Here is a 27485-nt window from a genome sequence, read left to right as displayed (position 1 = left end):
AGTCCCAGGCTGTCTCTGCTACTCCACTCACATCACCTCAGGAGAAATGGAACAAATGGCAGGCTTTGTAGATTAGATTAGAATATCTGAATGAGCCTCAGCCATCCCTCCTTTTAGGAACAATCTGCCTGGCCAGAGCAAGCATTCTGTTCCTCCCCGGGCAAGCTCTGTCTACCCACACCACACAGAAGGGTTTCAGTTCATCCGGTGCTGCCTGGAATTTGATTACGCCTGTCTCATTCAGATATGTGGTATTATTGAGCTGTTGGGGCAAACAGACACAATACCTCTAACCTGGCTTATATTAGTGAGAGAGATGTTTCAGTATCTCTCTGTCATTGTTTTGTTTCTCCATTAGATCCATACAGGGATGAGAGGGCAATGTCATCTTGTATATCACTTATTTGCTCAAATATAGCATTGATTCTGTGAAGCCCCCAATCAGCAGCAAAAATAAAGATATTAGCTGAAACCAAAGAAAGATTAATAGTGGGTTTGAAAAGACTATTAATAGTGGGTTCAACCTGATCTACAGAGATGTTGATGCTCATACAGAGATTATTTGTGAGCCCCCATTGGACCAAGAAGATGACAATTGATGTGTGAAAATTCCACCTTACTAGCTTAAAAGAATGACATTTCTTTCTTTCTTCTTGTGTATGACATCATAGGTATGGCTGTAGGCTAGTTTGGCTATGCAAAGGACTGAGTTCCAGGGGTATCTAGAGCAGAAAAAAGGATGGATCTGACTTGCTGAGAAGGCAGGGGCCCCTAGGCTACCTGAGCTGTACTTGACAAAGAACGCTTCATTTTATGGAAGCCATTGTGCACTGGAGGCTCCTATCACAGAACTTTAATCTCTATGAAGGCAGGATCAAGTTGGCTTGGCCTTGAATACTCAATATTATAAATCTGACCAGCAGATGGGAGTTGACTAACTAAACGTTTCAGCTTAAACACTAGACTTGTTGGACACAGGTATTCTGCTGTTTCTTAGAGAAATGAGAGTTGCCATTTGTAATATAAAAAAATATCATTACCATAGGCATGTTTATCAGAGCGTTCCAAGAGTAGCAAGTGAGAGAGGCTGGGTGTACTAAGTAAATACAAGCTTGCTCTATTTCTGTTTGCTTGAACCAGTTATCAGATCCATCAAGCAAGTTTCTCAGGCCCTTCAGGAGGAAAGACTATAAAGGTTCTAAAGTCATAGTGCACTTGTCTTATTTGGAGTAAGTAGGACAGGGTACATGATGCACAGTGAGTTAAGGAGCTTGCATGGGAAGTGAACTGAGAAAGATGGCAATAGTCAGATGAGATCAGTCCTTGTGATTTTGGACTAGATGAGCAGCCATGACAAACATGAGTGGCGCAAGTAAAGCTAACTTTTGCAACACTATCCCATGCCAAAATGGAAGCAAGGAGGCAAGCTGACAGAGTCGTTTAAGACTGCACGCAAAGCAAGCAGTGTGTCACACAAGGACTCAGACCTTCTGAACAATTTGAAGATTTTGAAACAAGCCCCCTAATCAGCAGCAAAAATAAATATATTTAGCTGAAGCCAAAAGATCAAAGATATTCTTTCATCTGGAACTCATTAGCCAGAACATTCCTTCATCTCAAGCTCTGATACTGCCCTTGGCTGTTCCAGGCATGCCTTTGTTGTTAGAAAGTGAACTTCTTGGCTCAGCTTAGCCACCCACAACGAGGGCCTGGGGCACATCTGCTTGCTTATGGGAACTTGGCAAAATGAATATCTAGGTTTTCGTCAGTCAAATCAAATGCTGGGCGAGTACTTTTGGGCTAGTGCTTCCAAGGTCGCTGCATAGGCTATCTCATATTCTATGCCATTTTGACAGGGACTTCAGCAGCTGTTTGATCCTCATGAGGCATCTAGTGCTAAGGACATAGCCAGCTCCCATGTGGAAGAGCAATCCATTAGCTGATCCAATGCACTGGAAGAAAGGAGGGAACAAAATTGGCAAGCGGTTAGCAAGGAAATGACAGAGCAGGAAACTAGAGTAGAGGAAAAACTGGAGCAGGCAGAGGTGCCTAAGAGTATGCCAAAATGGATACTTTTCTATTGCTGTAAAAAGACACCATGACCAAGACAACTTATAGAAGAGTTTATTGAGGGCTTACAGTTTCAGAGATACAATCTATGACTGTCATGGGAGAGATCATAGCAGCAGAAAGGCAGGCATGGCACTCTGACAGCTGACATCTAATCCACAAGCAGGCAGGGAGAAGTAACCAGGCCTGACATGGGCTTTTGAAACCCCAAAGCCCACACCTAATGACACATCACCACCAAGAAGGCCATACCTGCTAATTCTTCTGAAACAGTTCCACTAACTGGGGACCAAGTGTTCAAACATAAGAGCCAACAAGGGCCATTCTTTTTAAAAAACCGTCACAGGACCAACCTCCTAGAGGTTCCAGCACCACATAGTAACACTGTCAGACAGTGAGCAAGCCCTCTAGCATTTGGCCTTCGGAGACATTTAAGATACAAATCTCATTATAAAACACAGAATCCTTCACAGGTAACTTAGGAACATAGCAATGAGACAGGAACCACAATGATTAAGAGTTTTTTCTTCCCAACAACCTTTCACTTGGCAAACATAGCATGCCAGATAGCACACAGCCCCAACTCTGGCACACCATAAATCATGAATTTGTACTACTACCATCGAATGACTCAGCAAAGAAAACATATTATATTAGAAGTTTAGAATGCAGCACCCCATAATTAAAGTGAGACGAAAGATTTTGAGTTATTGAGTAAAGGGCAAGATACATTTGTTTTCACAAGGACATTAAAATAAAACTCAAATTAATGTCCTAGGTTTTGAAAAGAGAAAAACCAGCAGGAAACTGCATACTAGTTGGTCTGTGATATATTTACTTATTAAGACTTAAAATTTTAAGGAAGTTTTGTTCTAATGGCAAATTTAAAGTATTTGGTGGGATTCCTCATATACCCAGGTGACTATAGCCTACCACGACTCATCAGGGACCTATTAGAGTTCACAAACCTGCATAGGCAGATAATACCCACTGTTTGTGGTATACTGTTAGACTCATCCTAAGTGTTTGAAATGGCACATATCTGTCGTTGTCATTTTTACTATCCTTCTCTTGTTCCAACCCGTGATCTTTGACCATCCCCATAGTTTTGCCTTTTCTAGAATGTCACATAAAGAGTCATTCTTATGATATAGAACCTCTTCACTCCAGGTTGGATTCTCTCAGTAAAGTGTTTAAGTTTTCTTCATATTCTTTTCAAAAGTTGATACTTCATATCATTTGGGCATACAAAAGTATTTTATTGTCGGCATCTGTCACTATCCATTCACTTGGAAAAGTTATCTTTGTTGCTTCAAATTTTGACAATTGTAACTAAAGTGTGTGTGTGTGTGTTTGTGTGTGTGTGTGTGTGTGTGTGTGTGTGTGTGTGTGTGTGTGTGTGTGACAGAGAGAGAGCGAGAGGGGGAGGAGAGGGAGGGAGCGCAGGTTTTTGCATGAACATATTTCAGCACCTTTGGGTAAATACCAAGAAATGCAATTGCCTGGTCATATGGCAACACTAACATCCCAGCCATTTAGGCATGGTTAATGTGTGTTACAGTGCGTCACAAAAACTCTAGGAGAAAGAGACGAACAGTCACTCATACCAACTACACCATACTTCACAAGGTTATGACCACGCATGAGAAGTGGAAAACCTTAAAATGCATCACTGTATTTCTTGTCTATGGAAACTAGGATGCCACGTGAGGCTATGGGATCTCTATGAATAATTAAGGGAAGAGAGAAAAGAGTTACCTCTTGAGTTACTTTGATGCCCAAGTTTTGGGTCATCACTATTAGATTGAATCTAAATGTCCTGTTCACCTGTCAAATTCGGGTGACATCACATTTTGTTTTATGAAAACAAGCACTGCGTGGTGAACAAATGAGCTCCATGGTGGCGTGGAGCTTGGTACAGAGACTGCAGAGGAGGGCAAAGTACTTCAAATACTGTGAAAGGCAAGAATGGGAGAATCAGTTTGCCAACCTTAAGATGGGAATTCACTTGGAGAAATCAAATAGGAATGTGTTTATATTGACTGTTTCTGAGTGGATATTGTAGTATTTTAGGAATAATAATAATTGAGAAAGTAGAAAAAAATTACAAGTTGAGTCTTAGTATTTGTCAACACGGGGAAAAAGCAGTTTATTTTTTCTTTCTGATTTTGTTGAAACAGAGGAACCAAGTCTCAGTCAAATTAATTCAGATTTAGGAAAAACTCTTAGTGTTTGGGAACAGTAATCTTTACAGGGCATGTAAACATGCCTTGTTTTATTGGGATATCAAATAACAGTCTTTGTAATTCAAATAAAATGGATAAGCTAGAAGCCACTGCACTTAAACCAGAGTTAACTAACAAGTTATGTCTAATAACTTGCATTTCTTCATCCTTTGCTAAAGTGCTCCAAAGAACGCTGACCGCCCCCCATCTGTCACCCCAATGCCTCTCCAGACTATCAGGTTTCCCCTTATGACTTCCAGGGATCAGCATGTGCTGCATTCTTGGAAAGGAACATTCCGAACGTTTAGAAAGTCTAACTTTCCAATGAGACCAACCAAAACAGCAAGAGAACATTTTATAATTTCATATTATTAAAAATAAAAGTATTTTGATGGTGCAACTACCTGTTTATTGCAGACTCTTGGTGCTCACAATACACCCACTTTCTAGAAATGAAAAAAAAATAAGCTAACAGAAAACTGAAAGAAGCAAAATAGAAATGTGACAAGGATAATCTTTAAAATAGTATTTAAAACACCTCTTCTGTTCATGTCTTGCTTGTTTCAGATTATTTAACATCAAAACAAGAATACACATCCATGACTTTGATATCTCCAAAGAAAGACAGGAGAATCGAGGACAGAGTGGAATCAACTCAGCTTATGAACAAACTCTGCAATAACTTAGGAGGTATTTATCAGCTCTAGGAGGTCCCTGGTAGAATTTTGGGGCCCACTTACATTTATTATCAGAGTCCCAATAGGAAGGTGAGAGAGGTATGGGAGAATGGGGAAATAGAAGAATCCAGAGAGTCCTAGAAACCTACAAGAAGACAATCAAGGCTGGCAGATCTGGACCCAGGGGACTCTGCTCAAAATACTGGACCAATCAAGGACAATGCATGCAGTAAACCTAGAACCCCTATTCGAATCTAGCCAATGGACAGCACATTCTCCACAGGTGTGTAAAGTACAGGGACTGACTGACATGAACTCTAGTGCCCCCTATTTGACCACTTCCCCTTGGTGGGGAGGTCTAGTGGCACTCTGAGGAAAGGTATGCAGGCTAGCAGGATGAGACCTGATAGGCTGTGATCATATGATAAGGGAGGAGGTCCCCTTCTGTGACAGGCCTAGGGGAGGGGAATAGGGTAAAAGAGGGAAGGAGTAGGGAAGAGAGAGATACAAGTGAAGGGATAACAATTGAGATGTAACTTGAATAAATTATTTAAATTAAAATTTTATAAAAAGAAATTCTTTGTTGAGTCTTTGTGTGGTTTAGGTATCAGGGTGACTGTAATCTCATAGAATGAGTTTGGCAATGTTTATTCTGTTCCTATATTGTGAAATAGTTTGAGCTCTTCTTTGGAAGAGGGTGGAATTCCATGCTAAAACCATCAGGTGTAGGGTTTCTTTTGATTGGGAGACTTTTATTAACCACTTGTATTTCCTTGGGGTTTATAGGTATGTTTAAATTATTTACCTGATCTTGATTTAACTTTGATAAGTGAAGTATCTATTATTATGTCCCCATTTTCATTTCTCATTTTGTTGCTGTGGATACTGTCTTTCTGCCTTTTAGTTAGTTTGGCTAAGGGTTAGCCCATCTTGTTGATTTTCTCAAAGAACCAGTCCTTTGTTTTGTTGATTCTTTGTATTGTTCTCTTTGTTTCTAATTCATTGATTTCAGTCCTGAGTTTGATGATTTCCTTCCATCTACTCCTCTTGGGTGTGTTTGCTTCTTTTTGCTCTAGAGCTTTCAGGTGTACTGTTAAGTTGTTAGTATGAGATCTCTCCTATTTCTTTATGAAAGTGCTTAGTGCTATGAACTATCCTCTTAGCACTGCTTTCATTATGCCCCATAAGTCTGGGAATGTTTTCCCTTTATTTTCATTCAGTGTCTTTTTTTATTTCTTCCCTGAACCAGTGGTCATTGAGTAACAAATTTTTCAGTTACCACATGGGTGTAGGATTTTTGTTATTTGTATTGTTGCTGAAGTCCAGCTTTAGTCCATGGTAGTCTGATAATACAAGGTATTATTTCAGTCTTCTTGTATCAGTTGAGTATTGCTTTGTGACCAACTATATAACTATATAGACAATTTGGAGCAGGTTCCATGATAGTTGTAAGATAGAATCTCAGAGTCATAGTCACTTTGATTTACATTTCCCTGATGACTAAGGGTGTTGAGCATTTCTTTAAGTGTTACTAGGCCATTCCTCTGTTGATGCTTCTTTGTTTAGCTCTGTACCCTAGAACTAATTGGGATGTTTGGTTTGATAGTGTTTAACTTCTTGAGTTCTTTATATATTTTGGATATTAGCCCTTTGCTGGTTGCCTCTGGTTTTGGCAGGCCTCTGGTAATGCAGGCTGAGTAGTGTGCCAGAAAATGGAGCACTCAGGGCCAAGTGAGGTTTACTTCTGTTGCAAGTGTTGTAGGGGAGACAGTTGGCAGGGCTTGGGGAGAAGGAGGGCATTTCCTGGTGGTCCCTGATGACCCTAGGCTTCTGAGCATGTGGGTAGGGCTGTAAACTGGGAGATGGAATTCACAGCAGGTAGGGTGTAGGTCACCAATGCTAGCTTGCCTGGGGGAACCCAGCAAGCAGAGTTCAGGAAGTAGGGTATCTCATGATGGCTGCAGGCCTGCAGGGGTGCAGATTGAGCTGTGGATCTGGAATTGGATGCACTGAAACCAGCTTTCATTTGACTGATGGTGGTGAGAATAAATAAGTGGAATACAAAGATAATTCAGGAACAATGTGACACAGGAGATGTATATTAAGACAAAGACCACTCTGACCTCCTTACGCTTTCAGATTCTAGTTCTCTGTTTTCAAAAAGAAGCTTAAAAGAGGCTGGATGAAGAAGAAACAAGGTCTAATATTATTGGAACTACTCTTAGGTCAATATGTTTAGATTGAGAATGTTTGGTTGTACTGTTTTGTTTCTTTAACTTAACCAATGTAGTGTTTTAGCACACATACCTAACTGTTTAATATACTATTCACTATTTCAGTGAAAGGGTGAACAACATTTCTTTCTCTTCTAAGATTCCATACACACACACACACACACACACACACACACACATATTTACCTTTATGTTTTTGTGTCTATTGACTATATTTTGCTATTTTCACCTCTCACTAATAATTTTGAGTTCCAAATATTCCTAAAGTTATGATTTTATAATAAAAGCTTACATAATATTTATTTGTATGCTATAGTTGATTAAAACTATTAGGTAATGTCAGACCTTCTATTTCTTTTCTCTCCCGCCCCCCTTTGTGGAAAGGGCAATCATAATAGGATAAATTATATAATCTTTTACTTCTGTGTAATTATTTCCTTTAAGGTTATTCTGCATTGCTTTTGAACTGAGGAGACAGAGGTTTGCCTCCACTTCCCACAGTTAATTGCCTCTGAAAGGACAGTTGAAAACAACCTTCTGTTTCAATTTCAACAACAGAAATATTCTCATTAGACAAGAGCTAAACTAAGAGGGAGCTAAATTTGATCACCAACATGGTTTTTGTCTGGTTTTCTGACCCCTCAAACAAATCTCTAATTTTAGCTAACATCACTAATCTATTCTATTTTTTCCCTTTGATGGTGTCTGTTTTAAGTGTTGTGACAGCTTGCTTTGTATTTAAAGTGTATGGAGTACTGATTTCTGATAATTGGCATGGCCATCAGTGGACTCTGACTAACCTTGAGAGCTTCTTAATGCAAAGGTATTATTAACTCCCTACCTTCCTCCACCCACAGGTCTGCCTGGCAAAGGCATTGTGGGTAAAAGGACGGCATCCATTCTTTAAAATTTTCACTCTCATTCGTCCTCTTCTGGCTTCATATACAACATCACAACATGTGAACATTCTTTGTTAGGACACAGTAGCCATGCTAAGGGACATCTAAATGCCCTAGCCTCCTCTTTATGCATTAGAAATCCACTTGGCTCATCATGATAGCTTTCCTAGACTTGAGATCCTTTCACCAGAATGGACCTGCTTCTGAGAAGCTTGTGCTTTTATGGTATAAGACCTGTGAAAATATTATATTTTCCATTGGGTTTATTACCTTGAAGACACAGAAAGGGAGTGAAGCCAGTTATAGTACCCATACTCTAAAGTATGAACTTAACCTTGAACAGAAACTAGAACTGTAGTATGTCCAATTCATGCTAAGCAGTGTGACGTTATCTCTAGATCATAACAAACATTTGACATAAGCCAGTTACTAACCTAAAATACTTTGCGTAGATATTTTTTAATCTTCACAATAAATTAAAGGGTTGCTATTTCCATGTGTATGTAACTCATGGAAAAAGTGAGAGAAAGGAGGTTAAATAACCTACTAGTACTAGGCACATATTTGACAAAGAGCAGAGCTAGGACCCAGAACCAAGCCTATGATTTTGATCATGGCATTCAGGTTTCTTCCTAACTAAGGGCACATAAAAATTGTAATAAATGTATGAAAGAACAAACAATGGGTGAATGAAACATTATCCGTGAGTCAAAACCATGAAGGAGGGCAGGCCTTACATGAGTTGAAATTGACTAGATTATTCAGGATAAACCTCCTGTGGAGACTGAAATACATTTTAGGAGCAATTTTTAGTTTTGAGTTGGGATTTTTAAAAACTGATTGAAAAGTTGTGGGAGGAAAGAATTCTGCATATAAAGGACAATATAAAGTATAGTGATGGAAATAAGGAAATGGAAAGCCCCAAACGCTTTTTTGAATAGAAGGCATGGAGGTGAATGAAAGGGTGCCCATTATCCGGAGAAGTTATTTAACTGTGATGCAAGAAGCAATAAGGAGTCATTTAGAGTCAGTGGGCAGGGACAGCATTTTTCAACAATAATGAAAGGCTTGTTGAACTTTTTATTTTTATCATTTAGCTGCAGCTTTTTGCACTGATCAGGATATAGGGAGGACCAAAAGCAGGAAGTGGGAACTGAGGGAGGAAATTTTGTGAACCCACAGTCTCAGGGAGTGATTGACCAGAGCACATAGCAGAAAGAAGCCACTAAGAGACTGTTCCAGGGAGAGAAGGCTGCCTCCTCACTCAAAAGCCATTTAGAATATGAAAAGAATAGGACCACGCTTAGCTTCTCTTCTGGCTTCTAGGATTCTCCCTTTTTATTTTATCTTCCTTCTTTTTATTAGAATTATATATTAATTCTTCTCAAATAAGTATGAAGCCAAAGCAATATCGTACAGTCTCAAATGTTCATGTGGCCTAGGGAGTAATAACAGAAAGTTCAATTTCATGATTTTTAAACTTTAAGATTTCACTTAGTATATTGGAACACAAAAGGCTAAAGGACTTTGTAACTTTGGTATGCCAAGATTGGCAGTGGTACATGCTTGTGTTTTCACAGAGCTCAGAACAGGTAGTCAAGGTAGACTGGGGAGTGATTTCAAATGTGGACCTTGTAAGGGAGACTAAAAGAAACTGTGAAATTTTTCCCTGAACCTAAAAACTGGATACCTAGCAATGATGCAAATAAGAAATATTTTATAAAAATTAGAGCTTGAGCTGGGCATGCCATTAACCCCAGCACTTGGGAGGCAGAGGCAGGCGATCACTGTGAGTTTGAGGCCAGCCTGGACTACAAAGTGAGTATAGGACAGCCAAGGCTACACAGAGATACCCTATCTCAAAAAACAAGCAAAAACTAATAGATAGAGATTTTTTTTTGATTCCATACAATAAATAGGCACAGATATGTAAAAATGACAGATAAATGTTATATTTAAAAATTATGAATAGTGAACTGTTTGCTTGATAATAGATCCTTACATTTAGGTGACTTATCTGAACCATGCATTTAGAAAATTGGTTTGAAACCATAAAGTACTCAAAAGTTTTTGTTGTTGTTGTTGTTGTTGTTATCAACTCAGGAGTCTTTTACAGAAAAGAAAATTAAGTTGTAATTTTAAGTGGAAGAGAGATAAAATTACCCCTTAAACAATGCAGTTCTCACATAGCTCTTTCTCAGCCAGCTGTGGACTCATGTTTACCTTCCTCCTTCCCATGGCTCTGAGCTGCTCAGTGGGAAGATCAACAACGCGTAGAGGTCAGTCAAATAACACATAGAATGCCTCATGAGAGTCGTCTCAATGTCTCTCTCTCTGCCTTACCCTGAGATTCCATTCCATTTTTCTTCCAGAAAAAAAAAAGAGAGAAAACATCTCAGCAGTGTCAATAAGTTTCCTGTCCTCTAATAAAACTCTCTTATATAAATTCTAAATTTGTCTACATCCCACAGTTGGCTAGACAAAAACAAAGCAACGTGGAACCAAGGCAAACCCACAGTCACCAACTCTGGCTGACCCATGAGATGGCAGAGGTGCTATTTGCCATGTAGTAGAATGTGTAAATACTGAGCAAACTGAATGGAAAATGTTCTCCTCTCCCCCCTCCCTACGCAACCCCGGCCCCAGGCATAAGGGACAAGATAAAGTATCCCTTTCTTTTGCCACCACCCTGTTCCAGGACCACTGTCCTCTTCCTGGCCGTATCCATTTCACTCTTACAACTTGTCCTTCATGGCTCTGTACAAGGGCACATACCAGGCTATTTGCAACATTGATTTATATGGGAAAATATTAGTCTGCAAGCTGACTGATTACCCAAGAAGTTAACAGGTGCTATGGAAAATTGAGACCTTAGATTTATAGGACATAGTTCCAAAAACAAGTTTAGCTAGGGGCCAGTGTGTGTACACATTGCACTCTTTATTATATTAGCGAAATGTTTGTTCAGCTGATGGTCAGGAGACACTTCAGAAACAGCTGTTAACAGCTGAGTGGACTGCTTTGGAAAGAGCTTTGGTATATAGGTGTTTTGGGAATGAAAGAAAAGGAAGTTATTTAGTTTCATGGCAGTGCCAGTTAATCTGATATACCAAATACCTCTAAAATATTGTGTACAGTCTATAAGTCCAGGGTGGGGTGTGGGAAGGAGAGATGTCACACTTTGGACTGCTTCTTCTCTGCTGTCACAACAGAATGTTTTTGCTTGTACGTGACGAACATCAGAGGTATAACAAAAATGACATGAAGTTATTTTAAATACAAAACAGTTCAATACAGATTGCTAGCCATGTTCAAATGTGAAGTTGTTTATTTGGGACTTCAATACAAATAAGTAAATTGATGAAACAACAGAATTTGAATCATTTAAAAATTAAAATGCATTGTTTTTCATAATCAAAAACTATAACTTAAAAACATCATTCTTGGAAAAGTACTTTCTTGCCCTAATTGTTGAAGATTTAATTCTAGGAAGAAAGCCAGTTCTCACTAGGCTCTAGGTACAGAAGATAAGAACTCATTTGCTATGTTTAATATAACGGATACTTGTTGAATTAGTAATATGGAGACAGTAGCAGATGTGACCCCTGACTGGAAGGACTAGGCTAATTCTTGGTGATGTTGGTGATGATGATGATGGTAATAAGTAGTTACAATTTATCAAATTAGAGACTGAACTGACATTTATATGACTTCGATGAATTCTACATTTCACTTCATCTTAGAGAATATACTTACTAAAAGCTTTTTAACACAGGAAAAATGGGATTAATGAGTTCAAGCTGAACTCCTTCCTGAGTCATATGACTTCTAGGTCTGATCTTGAAACTCATGACAAGTGCGTTCCACATGAGCATCGGAAGCAAACAGCAAAGTTGAGGACAATGGCTTGGGTTGAGTGAAATATATAATATTTATGTTTAAAATATAAATATTTAAAATATGTTTAAATATTTTAGCTATGCTTATTTAAAATATAAATATGTAATGTTTGCTCTTACAGGGTAAATAGATATATAAATAATAAGCTTGAGATAATGTGAGAACAGTTTGTCAGATCACTTCCCTAGGAAGCTAATACTATGCATTCCATAGGGGAAGAAAGGCCTCAGACCTGAAGGGTTATAAAGTATTTTGTGAGTAAAGAAGGCTGAGACTGGACACTGAAACACGAACAAGACTTGAAAAGGATGGAGGATGTGAACCCAGAGTGTTTGGGAAACAGCTAGGAGATGCTGTGGCTACTCAGCTAGGCAAATGTTTGCAGACACTGTTCCTTAAACAACAAAGTGCTGAATTGAGATGTTCAAAATGATCCGTGACAACCACAGATTCTTAAATTGCATTTAACTTAACTTAAATTGATACTTTTGCATGTCATCTTAAAATCTTTTCTCACTATAAACATTCTGGTTATCTTCTTACAATTCTTATTTCTGCAGACAAATTAAGTAACTTGGGTTCATTTCTTTGGTATAGACCATATCAGTGTTAAAAGGGACCCGCTTCAGGCTGCTCAGTTGTGCCAGAATCTATAGCTTCACTTGTTTGTTTAATCACTTTACAACCTGATCCCAGCCCCCTCCTTCCTCCCTTCCCAGTCCCACCCTTGTGTCCCTCCCCCTACTCACCCCCTTTCCTTCTACTCAGAGAAGGGGAGAACCCCGCCCCATGAGTACCAACCCACCCTGGCATATCAATCACAATAGCACTAAACTTATCCTCTCCCACTGTGGCCTCACTACGCAGCCCGGCTAGGCAAAAGGGATCCACGGGCCAGCAACAGAGTCAGAGTCAGCCTCTACTCCTGTTGTTAGGAGACCCACATTACTGACCAAGCTATCCATAGGGGACATATGCATAGGGGGCCTAGGTCCAGCCCATGTATGCTCTTTGGTTGGTGTTTCAGTCCTCATTAAATGCCTCTATATAGTCTTCATAAGATTGGATGTAAGGTCATCTTCTTGTGTTTCAGCTGAGTTAGGATATCCAGGATTTGCTGTAGTGTGCTAGCTAGGCTCTGGTGGTGCCATATTGCCCAGGCTCTTGTCATTTGTGTCCTTTCACCTGCCCTTAGCCATCTGGTTTTCTCTGGTCTTGGCAGGCCTCAAGTAACGCAAGCTGAGTTGTGGGCTAAAGAATGGATCGCTAAGAAGCAGGTGTGGCTTATCTCTGGGATGGCTGCTGACCGCCGTCTGTCCTGTGAGGCCTCAGGTCTCTGTGGATGGAGGTTGAGCTGTGGGTCTGGAACGGGGTGCTCACACTTTTCTTTTTCTTTTTAGGGTTTTGGTTTTTCAAGATGGCATTTCTCTGTGTAGCCTTAGCTGCCCTGAATTTGTCTTGTAGACCAGGCTGGTCTCCAATTCACAGAGATCCATCTGCCTCTGCCTCTGCCTCTGCCTCGTGAGCGCTGGGATTTCAGGTGTGTGCCACCACTCCTGGCCTTGCACTAGGATTTTAAGAAGACTTTCTTTACTCATTTAATGGATATATCATTATAGAGTGAATTCTAGGACTCCCTTCAAATTTACCAATTTCATTTGTTAAATACGGCTAACTCTGTATAATTTCTTTGGAGAGGGTTTTAGAATATAGCACGAGCTGTGTTTTATTGGTCTCTTTCACATTATTTTGCTCACGGGACTACTTGTATCTGTACCTACTGTTTTGTACAAAACAGCGAGCCAGCCCAATTTGACTTGTCTTCATTCCAAATAAGTTTACTAATCAGCTTTAGTGTTCCCAGCTCCCACTTCTAACCTTGCACATACATCCTCAAGATCCAAGCCCGTGTTTTAGAAAAACAATGAATTGTGTGGACACTTACAAGGAGGTTCACTCTGCCTGGGGTCTGTGCATCTGTGTTCTAGGAAAACTTTTCAAGGTTGGGAGACAGGTGATGAGAATCACTGTGATCTACACATGGCGCAGCTTGAGCATCAAAGTGCTCACAGTGACACAAAGCAGACAGGCCCATTCTAGGCCTATTCTCAACCAGGAGATCAAGACTCCCTTGGGGGGGGGTCGTATATCAGATAGTTACATTATGATTTATAGCAATAGCAAAATTACAGTTTTGAAGTAGCACAAAATAACCTTATGGTTGGGGGTCATGACACTACGAGGAACTGTATTAATGGGTTGCAGCGTTAGGAAGGTGGAGAACCACTGTTCTAGACCAACAGTGGAGCTGATAGCGTTTGTTTTGGACTTGCTTCTCTCCGATGTGAGTTTGGCAGCTTGAAAAGAAAAAGCCACTCCAGAAGTAGAAATATAAAACTGAAGGGCTTTTTCCTCCCCTTTCTGCAGCTGTAGAAATGTCCATTTGATGGAGTGTCAGGATTTCCAACCCAAAGTATCTACAAACAGATAATAATGTGGCACAGGAAAGGTTCTGGGAAACCCATGCACCAGGTTAGTGCAGATGCGCTAAAGTGGTGCTGCAGCCAGCTCTGCCTCTCACAGGCTGTGGAGTTGACCTTGAACAAGCAACCCAGTTCTCCATGACGAGTCTTGCTGTGTTCTCACAGATGCACAGTGATTGCCTACAGAGGGAAGATGACTCTGAAGCATGTGGAAGCTCCTCCAATGGTGAGGAGAGTGAGGGCAGAAGGCAGTGGAATGAACCCCAGGCAGCTACTGCCTTTAAAAGATGGTAGGAAGAAGAACACTAACGCGAGAGTTAGCAATAACGGCACCCTAGACTCACCATTCCCTTCTTGTTTAAGCTCCTCCCACTCTGAGCTATAGCTCAGCACAGAATTCATCCTGTAAATGATATCCCTGGACAGTGTCCTGCTCCGATCAAGTGGTAGGGTGAGTGAGGGTCAAGCAGGGGTCTGGGCATTTGCCCTCTCCCTTGGCCTCTCTACACTGATCTCCTGACATCTATCTTCCTAGAAGCCCAGATCGTAGACTATTAACAGGGCCGCACTCATGCTGCCTGTGGAATGACAAGCTGAAGCATCATGTGTGTGAGAGCATGGCGACCTGGTCCTGTACCTGCTACAAATCTGAGCACTGACCAGGGCATCTGAAAGGGGCAGATTTTGGTGTCAGTTTGATTTCATCTTGAAAGGGCTACAGCCAGAAACTGCTTCCCGTCTCCCAATCAGTCAAAGGATAAGTCTTTATCTAGTGTCGTTTTGTCTTTAATGTTATGACCTATTGTGGATAGTCATGTAATTAAAGGTATTTATGATCCCAGTACACTAGGCAGCTGTCAGTAAAGATCCTGGAGAGAAATACTCAGAGAATAGGAAAACTATAGGAGTTCATCTTTCAATAGCATATTTTTTCTCTCTTACTTAGTACCTTGAAAATAAGTCCAAAAATAAATAAAATAAAATAAAATAAAATAAGTCCAAATTTTGCCTAATATGTATTTTATCTATCTGCCCAGAGAATTCTATAACCTTTTTGAAAGTTAACCTTGATTGTGAATTGCTTCTCACTGCTACTCTTCTCAGTTCTACTTCAGAAACACTTCCCCTTCTGCTAGAAAAGATAACAATTCAACTAATTAACTTGCCTGTTAAGATTGATTCCAGCTTTTATATTCTGGTCTTTGGAGAACTGGAATTAGGCCACAAATTACTTTAATGAAGGACATATAATTTGGCTAAGCAGCAGCAACTTTTTTTGTAATATTCTGAGGTCTAGGTGTCATATTGCAGAACTGAGAGAGAAGTTCAAATCTTTTTCTAGAAAAGCAAATCCATTTATAACTTGTACGAATAGCAAGTATTCTACCAATTAAAACAAATGGCCATGATCCACCCTTTAATGTTTTTCTTTTAGTAGATGTGGGTTAGGAGCCGTGGTTTTTGTCTGCAGAAGAACTGCCTTGGGTGACTCTGATATGAACAGGCTGTCCTTAGGTTACACTTGAAGAGATGCTGCAGTACCAGGTAGATGTACATCTTGAACCTTTCAAGGAGGACGTCCAGTAGATTTCACTGCAGCGGGTGAATTATGGGAAGTTTCTAGTCCCCCAGCATCCTCATTTGGGCGTAGACAAAGCTCCATTGACTCTGGACATGAGGAAGTAAAGAAATCAGCCATGAAAAACCCCCATCTAGTTTTCCAACTGTGCTGTCCTGGTTGTTTTTATCCTCCCACAGTCTCTCCTGATGATGATGATATCTTGTCTGCTTTCAGAAGAGTGTTTACTCTGCTTTGAGCACCAAAAAGCCTTTGTTTACAACAAGTAACCGAAGCTGACACCCCACCTGTTCCTGTGTTACTTCTGAAAAGCTGCCTGTTCTGAGAATCCCATACACCATGTTTATCAAACGCCATGCCAACTAACAAAGCTTCCTAATTCAATCAGAGAAATTTTTTTTTCATTATATGATCTTCTCTAAGTAGAATTACCCCTTCTAAAGACACTGAAGAAAATAGCCATTTGGATTTGGAATGCTTTTCCAAATTATAGGAGTTGTCTTGTAATACACAAATAGAGATCTATTCCAGGTACATTTAGCTTTATAGGAAATTATAATAACTAGGAGTTGGAGAAGACTCACTACTTTCCTAGGAACTTTCCCTTGTCAGGAGTTCTGCCTCCTGCCTGTGAGTACTGAACTCTTGCTAGAACAAGGTGTTAGCTGAAACTCTAGGTGTGAGGCCTAAAGTTAGCACTTCTTAATTGAAAGAAAGATTTGAGCAGCTAGCATGCGTATATACCTCCCTCAGTTTCCGGTATTCCATCCTTGTTTTTCCCCCCAGTCATTTCAACGTTTTGTTTCAGCTACTACATATTACATTCAATACATTGTACTTCATACCTGTCTTAGTTAAGGTTTTATTGCTGTAAAGTGACACCACGATGATGGCATCTCTTGTAAATGAAAACTCTGAATTGGGGCTGGTTTGCCGTTTCAGAAGTCTAGCCCATTATTATCATGGTGGGAAGCACAGCAGTGTACAGGCACCAATGATGCTAGAGAAGAAGCTGAGAGTTCTACATCTTCACCCGCAGGCAGCAGAAGGAGACTGTGCACCACAATGCGCACAATGCGCATAGTTTGAGCATATGAGACCTCAAAGCCCACCTCTACAGTGACACAGTTCACCCAACAATTCCATATCTACCCTAAGGTCACACCTCCTAGTAGTGCCACTCCCTAAGGGCCAAGCATTCAATCCCATGAGTCTATGGGGCCAATTCCTACTCAAACCACCTCAATACCTATGTATCCTAGCCCATCCACAATACCTTTGTATACCTAGTGTGTGGCTGGAGAGGAGACTATAGAGTGACAAGATAGTTCTAGGCTTACATGCAACTACTGAATTCACGTTAAGATGCCACTTGGTTGAAAGTCACCAATAAGACAAAAAGTTCCATGAGTTGTTGTACTTGGGGCTATGATTCTGAGCAGGAACTTGTGCTATCTGGACTTGGAACAGTAACTTCTGTGAATGTGGCTTCAGAATTCATTTAGTTCCTGGGAAAGCCACGGCTCATGTGTTTTCAACACATCAGAAGTAGACACAGTGGGAAAACACTTGCCTAGCATGAGCAAGGCTCCAGGCCACATCTATTACCACAAACTCTGTCCAAATTGGATTCGTGGATTTAAAGGTTTCAGAGGCCAAATTAAGTTCCTGGTGCTGACAAGAAGACAGATTAAAGAACAGAAAAGACATTAATGTCATAAATTGTGCTACCGTTCTTACAATGCCCCCTATAAGATTATAATTCTATGCACTGCAGGTGAGTTTCACAAATGTTTTTTCTAAGGGGGTATACTTCTGCATTCCACTTTTATTAGAGCCAGTCCGGTAACATGTTTTGGTTATTAGAATATGACTGAGACATACTTGAGACATCTGAGTAGAGATTTAAGAGCCACTCTCTCGTTTTAGTTTTCTTATAGAGGGAAACCTACAAAAGAGGAACTGGGCTCAGCCTGGATTCTGGAAGCAGATCTTGACATTTTTTTCCATAGCAGATTTGGAACATTAACGTGAAGTACGCCTTTGTTGTGACATCACATGGAAACAACCCAACAAAAGCTGGCTGATACAATGTGGCAAGGTGAATGGCTAGGCTTGCTGTGGAAACTTGAAACTGAGAAAGCAGGCAGCAAAGCAAACAAGTTAGTGCTAAGTGAGCGGCTGCTATGAACATTTCCCTTGCAGATGACGTAATCTCTGTCTTTGGCTTCTGAGTTTACACAGGTGAACGTCTGGAGCTTAGAGCATGTTTTGCCCTTCTGCTGACAGTTGCCAAAGATGCTATGAGCATGTCCTTGAATTTCACGAGCCCTTGTGTATAGAGATGAATGTAAATGACTTTAGCAGGCTTGCAGGCACCACCTAGTGAGTGACAACTGCACCTCTTGTAAAACAAGTGATGAGAGCTCCAGGTTTGGAAGTGAATGGGGCTTTGATGTCCATCAAACAACAATTGTCACGGGCCAGATAGAAATAGTTAAATCTTTGTAAACCATTCCGTAGCTTTCTCAGTTCTTCAACTGCATCATTGTACCACTAGCAGCCGTTAGTGGTATACATGAAATGTATAACGGGCTCTGTTCAAAGGACACTTTAAAAATAAAGCTGCTGGTGGGATAAATTTAGCCTGTGGGTTATATCTTGATGACTCTTGATTTAGTAGAAAAATGAAATTGAAATGTATCCACCTTGTTCATATTTAGAAGTCCCGTGTCATTAAAAGGAAGGTATTCATGCACATTTCATAAAGACTAGCCTAAGATGAGCAGCGATCTTACCAAGAGGGGATTATCCGAAGGAGCCATTTACAGAGGTTAATGGCAAATGCTTATCATCAGACCCAATAGCTGGTCAGATATCTTGAATTGGGGGAATCAGCAAACTTCATGGAGTTGGAGGATTTTTGGAGTGCTGAGCTGTGAGAAGGAAGGGCTGAGACATACTGTGGAAGTCATGGGTGCCGGTTCTGAGAAAAGAGGAAGTGCAGAAGACAGGGAGCCGATGACTATAGGCATTCATTACCCGGTCTGCTTCAGTGGAGAATGGGGACACTGTCTGTACATTAAGCTCGCTGCGGAATGTTAGGTCTGAGAAGTCAGGCGAGTGGTCATGAACCAATCTAGAAAAGAAACACCAGAGCACTGAATAATTCGTTATGTTCTGGTAATTTTTTTTTTCTTTTGGAAAAAAGAAATATTTTTTGTTCTTAGAACATACTCTGTTTTTGTTGTTTGTATTATGTAAACATTAAATGAGTTTAAATATTTATTTGTTTCCTAAAGGCCCATACATTTGAATGATAGCTTCTTGGTAGTTTTGGATATGAGTTTTATGATCATCATAACCAGGCTGTTCTCCTGGGATCCTTCATAAAGACTGCTAATCTTAGAGCATAAGGAGGTGACTTTAAATGTAGGTGACCTGAGAAGCATTCTGACATTGTAAAACACATTGTGGGCTGTAAGGCGTTTATTTATTTAGATGTGGTTCCTTAATTGCACTTTTACTAAGAGTTCCATCAGTGTGCCTAGGGTTGTGGCACAGGTGTGGCACAGATCACATAATGAGAACCAAGAGGCCCCTGCTTCCTTCAAGTGGCATGCGGGCACAGTGGGGTCCTCCTTACCATATCTGAAAACAGCCCTGGCACAAAATTAGAGTCAATGCCGAAGCTCAGGCCCGGAATTCAACAGCAGTATGCATCCCTGTGGGGCACACACACTGTGCCATCAGGGGAGCTGGTGAACTGGCAAGGTGTAGAGTTCTGAGTCCGCACACCCTGCTGCAGGTGGCCTGGTGACCCCCAACACTTCAGGTAGTGACACAGCCTAGCACCTAGATACAAACAGAGTATCCCCAACACTCCAGCCATAGCCAGTGCATTGCATTCACCTCAAACCCTCCTCTCTTCTCCCCAGGGTTCATGTCATACTTGTTCACCATGCAACAGACAGACGGACGTGAGCGGCTTCACTAATGAGCAGGCACAAGCTGTTTCACTGAAGACCCTCTAAGAGTTGGTTCACTGAGCTGGCTTTGCTACTCACTTCTCCGTGAACTTCCTCCAGCCAATCGTCCTCTCTGGTCTTCTTTCTCCTCCTTCATAGCGTAATTGGGGTAACAGACAGTCTTAAGAATTAAATGAGTAAGTATTTACAAATGTCTAACTTACAGCATTGTGACCAAGACCATCCATTCTAGTCACTCGACACATCTTGACTGATAGCGTTCTTGAAGCTATGAACTTTTTTGTTTTCCTTTGAGAATTTAATCATTTGATATTGCATTCATGTCTCTCCTAACCATATACTTATTGCTGTTATAGTACCGTGAAATTTAGGAATACATAAAAGTCATATTTGCTAAACAAAATTCCACTATTAACTCAAGTCCAAACATTAAAATACAAATGAGCTTTGCATTATAGCAAACACTTAAATCTGTTTCTATTTTTAATTAATGTAAATATCACTCTTTAGTGTTGCCTTGCTTTCATAAATCTAAGAACAAAATCGAATGTCTTCTTCAGTCCTCTAGCATAGGCATAATCAAACCACATTATTGGTTTGCTTTTTAAATTGTGATTATCTTTTGTACTAGTACTGTTTATCCACTGGAGAAAAAAAAATGACAATATAGGCTAAAGGGAAGGAATCTATCCATATATCTACAAACTGCATTTGCATTTAGATATAGATTCATGAAACATCTTAATAATATAATTTTTGTTAATTTAAGGTAAATGATGTCTATTTTTCAGTTAAATAAGTGATAACTTTTTGCTACATTGGGTTTAATGTTTACACATGCAGTAATTTATGTAAAATTCCATATTTGTTGAATGTTCTGTTTACTCAGTTGTTTCTACTATTACACAATGGTGCCATCGACATTCATTTTTATGAGTTTATGTTATTAGTCTAAATTCCTATATGTAAAGGTTAGCTTGAATATAAGACTAAAAATGTCATCAAAAAATGTCTATGTGCAGCCTTGTTGTAATTTCCTTATTGCAGATAGGTTTCTTTCTGTCTCCAAAAATCCCTCTGTGGCTTCTGGGTAGGATGAAGGGCGAGGAGCTGCCTCTGTGTGGTTCAGTTAGTGACAAAAGATGACGTCAAACAGAGAGACTGGAGAAACAACAGCATGCGCAAAGAAACAGGATAGCTAGAAGTGCGACGCTGCAGCGATGCGAATGAGAAATGTCCACCGTAGGTTTGGGTTTGGTCCACTTGTTTCCCCGTGGGTGCACTGTCTGGAGAGGTTTTTAGATGGTCCAGCCATGCTAGAGAAAACGCATCTCTGCAAACAGGGTTTGAGATTAAATAGCCTCCTCCCACCTGCAGTTCTCCCTCCCACTTTACGCCTGCATCGGAAGATGTGAGCTCTTCGTTTTTCTGACGCCGTGCCTGCTGCTTGTTGATATGGCTCCTCGCCACAATGGAGTCTTATCTCTCTGGAATTGTAAACCTACATGAACTATTCCTTCTGTAAGTGACTGGGTCATGGTGTTTAATCACAGCAACAGAAAAATAACTAGTACTGAAGTTGGCACTAGAAAGTAGCTTGCTACTTTTAAGATATTGTCCATGTTTTTTGTTTGTTTGTTTGTTTGTTTTGTTTTGTTTTTTTAGGAACGTAGAAAACTGGACACTTGAACTGGACAATCAGTGGTTCGATGCTGTGTGCAGGGCTGAATGGACTTTCCTCAGTGGAGCATGGGAGACAGTAATGCTGAAAACAAGTCAGACTTAGACGCTCAGCTAAGTAGGCTTCAGAGGGATGGGCTATAGATCATCCCTGTTGATGTCTTGACAAAGAATCTGGTGTTTACTGCCTCGTTTCCTGAGAACTTTCCTGCTGCTAAATTTGAAAGGAATGGGCTAATTTCTCTGTGGAGGAAGTTTGGCAGTTGAGAGCTACAAAGAGTGGATTCTAGGTCCTCTGTAAAAGCAGTGTCTGTTTTTGTTGTTGTTGTTGTTGTTGTTGTTGTTTTTTAACTACTTAACCATCTCTCCAGTCTCCAGATTTTTGTTTGTTTGTATGTGTTTTGAAACAAAGTTTCACTATGTAAGTAACCCTGGCTGGCCTGGACCTCACTATGAAAACCAAGCCAGTTCGCAGAGATCTATTTGCCTCTCTTCAGAGAGTGCTGGCATTAAAGTCCTGGGATTTTATATTCATGTTTCTTTTTCCTTTGAACTTGCTTTTCATATTCGAATACCAAGCATTTTATTCTCAAAAATATTCTTTCCAGATACCTGCAATATGTAGCTGTGGAGAGACAGAGCACTCTTTTCCTCTCTCACTGAGGCACATCTTCCAGGCATTTGTTAACAGACAGATGATTTTGGGCTTTCATGCAGTGTCACTTGTCACAGGATTATCACCCAAGAAACACAGGAACTCAGGGGTGGTATCTTTTATGAAATGGGACAATAAAGGAGAATCTAGTGGTGCGGTGGCATTTAAAGTTGATCTAGAATAGGCAGAAGTAGGCTAGGAATATTTTTTCACTGTCCCTCTAATGAGTGATAAGAAAATGATAACATAGCTTCAAATTCTACCTTTCCCACTTTCTACTCACAAGTCCTCATTGCTCTAGTTCTGTCTTGTTTAAATTAGATAAGCAATACTCCTGTGTGTAGTTAACGTCCTTCGGTTGGAGTTTTCCTTCTAGTACCTTCGGTGGGCTTAGATTTGCAGTCTAAGCTGTAATCTGTGGTGTCTTAGAGTCTGCAGCACATCTGTCCAGGTCCTTCTGGCTTTTAGAATTTCCATTAATAAGTCAGGTGTAATTTTAATAGGTCTGATTTTTTTTTTGTTACTTGCTCTTTTTTTTTTCTTACAACTTTTAATATTTTTTTTGTTCTGAATATTTAGTGTTTTGATTATTATGTAGCAAGGGAATTCCTTTTCTGGTGCCGTCTATTTGATGTTCTGTAAGCTTCTTGTACTTTTACAGGCATATCCTTTTTTAGGTTAGGAAAGATTTTTTTATGATTTTGTTGGAAATATTTTTTGGCCTTTGAGCTGGGAATCTTTTCCTTCTGCCATTCCTATTATTCTTAGGTTTGTTTGTTTGTTTTTTCAGATTTTCTCTCATTTCCTACAACTGGTTATTTGTGTTTTCCTGATTTCCTTAAAGTGTTTATTCATTTCTTCCTTAAGGACCTCAACCATGAAGTTGGATTTAAGGTGTTTCTCTTGTACTTCTACTGTGTTGTAATGTTCGGGGCTTGCTATCGTCAAACAGTTGGGTTCTGGTGGTGACATTATGCGTGGACTGTTGTTTCTTCTGTTTTTACACTGGCCTCGAGACAGTAATTGGGGTAATTAAAGGTCTAGGCACGGATTCTGAGCTTGTCTTTGTTCGATGGGTGTTTTGTTTCTTGGTTTCTGTTTCCTCTCTGAACTTCTGGTCTGTGTGGCTTGGGAATCTCTCAGTTCCTGTAGTCTCTGGTAAAGTGGGGAGTTTCTGCCCCAGTTGGAGGCAAGGTAATTAGGAGGGTGCAGGACTGGTAATAGGGTTAGGGGACATTGAGATAGTGAGATAGTGGGAAAGTCTCACAAGCAGGGAGCCTACCTGGACTGTTCCCAGTCTGTGAGGGCTCTAGTAAAGTGTGAATCCATACCCTTTTTGGAGGCTGAGGCACAGCAAGTAGGTGGGTGAGGTGGGACTAGGAATAAAGTGGGGGGATGTTGAGATAGTGAGAGAGTGGGGAATTCTGGGCCAAGATCAATTATACCTGAAAATATCTCAAAATGATACAGAGGTCTGTGGGAAATAGTACATAGTCAGTAGTAGCATTTTAGGTGTCATGAGTTCTAACAACAATTTGTAAGTGGTGTTGTGTGGCTCAATGGGCTGGAGACTCACTTTCAGAAAGATGTCATTTCATGGCTGGTACCTATCTTTCCGATAAGCCTCATTCTCCATGTGATGCCCTGTCCTCCATGGCCTGTTCACATACATGGCTTGAGCGTCTCCAGCATGGTGCTTTCAGAATACTTGCACATCATAAATAATAGTTGGTGTTCACATTCAGGAAGCAAGGATGTGAGGCCAGTTAAGGGTGATGGTTGAAGTTGGCACAATATCACTTCTACATCTTATTAGTCAGTGTAGTTCTGGAGACATGCCAAGATTCAGGAGCTCAAGATGTGGACTCCACCTCGTGGTATGATGTAGTAAACTCACACGCAGAAGAAAATGTAGCACAGGAGCTATTATAATTTTCTTGTGAAAATAAAAACTACTACATGCTTAATTCGTGTCTGACTCTATAGATATTTAATACCAAAGAACAAATTCTTCCTTGTTGTGTAAATTGTTCTTTGTGTAAAAACTCTGGTATCTTATAGGCCATCATAGGAATGATCAGTGGCCCTTTAAAACAATAGAGTGATGACCACATACCGGTGCTGATAATCTGATAGTCACACCTCTATTGTACTCTTCAAGAGGAAGATAACTTCTCTGCTCCATTATCATTAATGCCTGTTACCAGTAGCCTGAAGTCTGTATTTTCTTTTTATGTAATCGACTTTCCTTACTCCCTCTGCCTCTCCTTCCATCTCCCCCTCTCTTCCTTTTACTTACTCTTTTACCCTCCATCCTTTCTTCCTTTCTTCCTTTTTTCCTGTGTCTATCTTTCTTTTTTCTTTCCCTATTTCTCTTTCTGTCTTCTTTGGGTGCTAAGGACTGACTAGAGGGCCTTGTGTCTGCTGAACGGCTGCTGTGTCCATGGACTGCACAACCAATCTTCTATGGTATTACTTTGAATCCTTAGACTATAGCATAATCTCCAGCATTCTGGCACTAATCATTTCCCCAAACCTGCTTTCAAATGTGGGTTTTCTATATAATGCTGGTATTTCTCGCACCTAATTAAAGTTATACACTGAACAGAGTTACAGATATGGCTGTAGCTGATTGTAGAACTTCCCTTCTTTACATATGCTGAATGATTTTAAACTTTACACTCAGAAGTCACATCTCTAAAAGGCAGAAGGCTGAAGTAACAGCCATCTCAGGTATGATGTAGCTATGCTGCTTGTTTCTTTGTTTTACAATGATTGCTCTCAGTAATCAACCACCTGTGTCTCATGGCAAATGGCTGGATAGAGGGAAAGGTATAAATCTTATGTAAGGTCTTGGAATATGAAAACCTAAGTTGTAAAGATCTAAGAAAATGTTTTAATATGTGTAAATGCAAGTTATAAAAGTCTGAGGACATGAAAAATTAAGTTGTGAGAGTCTAAGAAGGTGTTTTAAGGTATATAAATGCAATTTGTAAAGGTATAAGAGAGTCACTTAACATTCCCCACAGTTGAATGGAGAGTGGGGTCTGACTTTCACACGAACTCTGGTGCCCCATATTTGACCATGTCCCCTGGATGGGGAGGCCTGGTGACACTCAGAGGAAGGATAGCAGGCTACCAAGAAGAGACTTGATACCCTATGAGCATATACAGGGGGAGGAAGTCCCCCTCAGTCACAGTCATAGGGGAGGGGAGTAAGGGGAAAAGGGGAGGGAGGGAGGAATGGGAGGATACAAGGGATGGGATAACAACTGAGATGTAATATGAATAAATCAATAAAATATATTTTAAAAAGAAAGTCACTTAAGGTATATAAAAATGAAAAATGTTTCTGATCTTTTTCCTTCTCTACCTTATTGTTATTAAGACCTCAGAAAGTTCAGATTTTTAATATTAGCCAATTGAGTTCAGATGGCTATTAATCTAGCTCTGGTAACTCATAAACACAAGCTCAAGATTGTAAATTCCCCTTGGTTATCTTCTAAGTATAGACTTAAACTCCTTCTCCTTGTGCTAAAAACATGTCTAATCTACATATACCCAGTCTAGATAAAGGAAAAAGTGTTCATGTTTTTAACCCAAAATTATTTTGGGTCCCCAAGATTCTACTGTGATTCAAAGGCGTGAGTCTACTGCCTTTTTTATAATGTGGATTTCAGTATAGATTATAAACAATGGTAATGCTAACATATCTAAAACTTGTCTCTTCTTCTAAACTCACACAATTTTTTGTAGGCTTCAGGAAATCAACTTGAATCCAGCTCTCATGTGTCAAGTGGAGTCCAAATAAGTACTGTCAACTCACATCCTGTTTCCCAACCTGCCTATTCCACTTATTCCTGAGGGCGGGATTCCTCCTTTCCAAATGAATGCTAGCTCCATGCTGCCTTCAGCGACTCAATGCCGGAAGCTCGATCATCACCAGCCACCAAATGGGACATTCATGTCCTCTGAAGGGCTCCATCCACCATGGCCAGCTGTTTGTTTTCAGGTATCTCTGTCTATCTGTTTCTGTCTCCAGCCCCACCTCCAACTCTGAGGTGGCCTTTCACTGCCCCATCCAATAAATGTCTTGAGTGAACTCTGCTGTGTGATTTGGTCTTTGTAGCGTACCTTGGCCCTGACCCACCAAGGTGCTTTGCTGCAAAACCCTACCAATTGTTGTATTTTTAGCTTTTACATGTGATAATATTGTATATGGCATTGTTATCTTTTATACTTTAAACAGCTTGCATATAAAATAACACTGGCTTCATGTTGCGAGCACTTGTTATATTATTTTTTTGTGTCTTTCCTGGTTTTCAAAGCGTTGTTTTATCTCTCTGTGTACCTAATCTCTTAAATTCGGTGCCAGTCGTGGCATTTGAAAAATTACTGAGGCAATTTAAGGTCTAAAATAAAGTTATCTTCTCCCAATAAAAAATTTACATTTTTGTTTGGCAGACAGCTGAGGCAAAAGCTAACCTTAATCCAATCAAGTATTGAGGTGATTTAAGAAGGAGCCTGTGTCCTGATAAGGCCTGGGCTTTTTCAAATGTTCATTCTAACTTTCCAAGTACAGCCATTGGGAGCTTGAATAGAAAACCTGGAGATTTCCAGGCCACCTCAGCTTGGATGCCTCTGAATGCCAATGTTTATCATCTTAAACATATGTTGTTTCTCAGAGCCCAGTTTAGCTTCTCAGCCTCTGAACCATTGCTGAGTAACTGATGTCCCCAGGGAGTTTGCTGTCCTGGATTTTCATCTCTAGGGATTTTGTCTAGGGATTTATCTCTGCCTTTAGAGTTCATTGCTTACATATTTTACAACAATAGTTTAAAAATATTTTGTAGTTGTTCTTAGCTGTAAAATTAGCTCAAATAACCTAATTGGCAAAGCAAAGTACATATTTTTTTCTTTTTCTTTTTTGGTTTTTCAAAGCAAGGTCTCTCTAGACTTGGCCTTGAACTCACAGAAATCTGTCTCCCTCTGCCTCCCAAGTTCTGTGATTGAAGGCATGCACCACCACTACCCAGCTCAAATTACATATTTTCATCATTTATATGCTTCTCTATGTTAAACTTATAATTAATT

The 27485-nt window shown here is 40.1% G+C and overlaps 1 long non-coding RNA gene across 3 annotated transcripts in view; it reads left to right on the top strand.

The window, feature by feature from the left end:
• The window catches only part of LOC311594703, a 50247-nt gene extending 23664 nt beyond the window's left edge, over positions 1–26583 (top strand). For 2 of the 3 annotated variants that reach the window (XR_014778192.1, XR_014778193.1), the window contains exons 2-4: positions 4863–4985; positions 20006–20232; positions 26148–26583. This is a non-coding gene — a long non-coding RNA (uncharacterized lncRNA). Of the gene's footprint in view, positions 1–4862; positions 4986–20005; positions 20233–21721; positions 21855–26147 lie in introns of all 3 variants that reach the window. The other variant, XR_014778194.1, reaches the window with a different exon arrangement.
• Positions 26584–27485: the final 902 nt, after the last annotated feature.

This window comes from Acomys minous, assembly GCF_964271855.1.
Source record: "Acomys minous genome assembly, chromosome: 1".
Classification (NCBI taxonomy): Eukaryota; Metazoa; Chordata; class Mammalia; order Rodentia; family Muridae; genus Acomys; species Acomys minous.
The sequence above is the reverse complement of the archived record's forward strand: the minus strand, read 5'-3'. Positions and strand labels throughout refer to the sequence as shown.